Below are 2,762 nucleotides of genomic sequence, written 5' to 3'. Positions count from 1 at the left end.
CAGATACCCATTACAGATACCCAGCGATACCCATCACAGATACCCAGCCCCAGCACAGATACCCATCACAGATACCCAGCCCCAGCACAGATACCCATCACAGATTCCCAGGCCCAGCACAGATATCCAGGCCCAAGAAGCAAAGATATCCAGCCCCAGCATGGGAGCTCCAGCATCCAGGGCCAGCACAGACACCCAGCACAGATACCCTGGACCAGCACAGGAGCACAGATACTCAGCACAGATACCCTGCCCCCACATAGCCAGGCCCAGCACAGGAGCAGAAGGCTCAGCACAGGTGAATAGAATAGACTACACCAGAATAGAATAGAGTAGACTACAGTACATTACAGTCATTTACAGGGTATTGGTTACAGTCCCTGGAGCAATGTGGCGGAAAGACTAGAATAGAATAGAATAGAATAGAATAGAATAGAATAGAACAGAATAGAATAGAATAGAATAGAATAGAATAGAATAAAACATTAGAGTAGAGGGACCTGCCATAAGGACAGGATGGGTAGTAGGAGCAGCAGGTAGTTTTTGTTGTAAGAAGTCCGCACACTTAAAATCCACACTTAAAATCCTCCAGATTCTCAATCTGATGAGGACTGTTGAAGTTGAAATGTTATCCAGCCATGAAATAATAATAAAAAAACAATATATATATATTTTTAAGTGTGCAGACCTCTCACTCCCACCGAAAACTACAGTCAGCCTTTGTCCTGCACCTTTTCCTGTGTTGTGCACAATCCTCACCTTCAACTCAAGCAGGAACAGCAGAGTAGCAGGGATACAGTACAGTAGGAGTGGGAGCAGGGGCTTAAAGATGTCCACTGTACACGCCCGTACAGTACGCACTGTAATTGCCCCCCAACACCAACTCATTGCCGCAAAGCCGTGTTAGTTAGTGGAAGATGTACTGTACATGATAAATTGGGCCCCTTCAGACACATAGATCTGCACTGGTCCTCTGGCTCGTCTGCACTGTCTGGAAGTGTCCCCAAGGAGGCTAATTACTTGCGTTGCGTGTTTGTCGGGCTTTTGTGCTCCTTGTGTTCGCTCCTCTGCTCTCCAGACGTGATTGAGAGCTTTGGGGTTACACATAAAACATTTAAGAGTGCTCCTGTTTTCTCTCTCTCTCTCTCTCTCTCTGCCCCCCTTCCCCACCCCATCCCCTTTTAAAGTCCTACATATTCCCAGTAGGTTGCTCACTCAGTCTCTCCGGAGTGTTTCTGGATTACTCCAAGTCTGCTGTCACACTGGCTTGAATGCTTAACTAACTAATGTTAAAAAAAAACAACAGCAACCAGGCCATCTTGTTAAGAGCTGGAAAACATCACATTATGCCCCTTTGATGATGTTTTGAAAACAGGGGACACACACGGCGAGAAATCCTCCGAGTTAAAGGCTGGTAATGATAGTAATTTGATTTCTCCTGTTTTTCTCCCGGCTCTGTGCTTGATTGAAGCAATTGGTATTAATTCACTTCCAGTTCATCTTCATTGCATAGCCCGCCACCCCACCCTTTTGCCTCACTGGGGGGGACATAGTAATGTGACTTGCTAAAGGGGGCTAAGGTGTCACTCTGGGGTGGGGGAGTGGTAGGGGACTGGAGGCAGGGACGGTCCTAGAGGTGGAATGACTGGTGGTTAAAGGTGGGGTTGCAGGTTAGCCATTTTAAGAAAATGTACTATTATGACATCACGTTGGGGGTTCCACAGGCTCATAAGTCTATGTAATCCTGGGGGAGTTCCCCCAACGTGATGTCATACCTGCAACCCCACCTGGTGGTTAAACGGATAAAAGGATACCACTTCACTGAAAAGAGATTTCAAACTTCAAAGTTCAAACCGTTAGATTGTGTGTAATCACTTTGCTAAGCGTCCACAACGACTACACAGATGTAAACAGAAGGAAAAAGCAGATACACACAGATAACACACATAATACACATACAGTATAAGGCGCCCTGGTTGGAGGATGGATTAGTGGATCAGCTTTATCGTGGTTTTGCCCAAACTTTTTTAATGCCTAGACCCATAGGTGGAGCTATAGCAAGAGGCTTGGGGAAGCGAAGAAAAATGTAAAAAAAAAAAAAAAAAAAGTGTCGTGGCCAAACATCACTGGAGTGAGTAGTTTTGGCAGTTATGAGCATTTTTTGTGTTTTTTTTTGGCGGGGGTAGGGGCGGGACCGCTTCTATAGAGGCATGGTGTCGAAGGGGGTGTCGTAGGGGGTGACAGAGGAGGTGTTGCCCGGGCACGCAAATCATTGTAGGACGACCACTGACTGAGGTGTGCATCACCTCACATATTACCGAACAACTACTGTACCAAGCCCCAGTTATGATTGCAAGCTGCATGACGCAATCGTTGCCCAAACAAACCTGATCACAAATGTTTTCAATATTAATTTCCCAAACGCTCCCAAACATACAGTAGAGTAGCCCAAATCGCAATATTCTGTGCCCAAAGGCAATGGAAATGACAAGGTTACTGTAGGGGAGAACCCTGTGCCCTGAGAACAGATTGTCCTGTGTGGTCCTGCCTGAACTGAACGGAAATGACGTACACAAAATAACATAAAATAAAATAAATAATTGAATAAAAATAAATAAATAAATAAAAGGAGGATGGTGGAGCCAGTCCAGGTTCTGGTTTGTCCATGCAGGGGAACCACATCCGGCCATGCCATGCCATAGCCATCTGTTACAGCAGTGTTTCCCAACCAGGGGAACGTGTACCACTAGGGGTACGCGAGC

This window comes from Engraulis encrasicolus, chromosome 16 (assembly GCF_034702125.1).
Source record: "Engraulis encrasicolus isolate BLACKSEA-1 chromosome 16, IST_EnEncr_1.0, whole genome shotgun sequence".
Classification (NCBI taxonomy): domain Eukaryota; kingdom Metazoa; phylum Chordata; class Actinopteri; order Clupeiformes; family Engraulidae; genus Engraulis; species Engraulis encrasicolus.
This window is presented reverse-complemented; position numbering follows the sequence as displayed.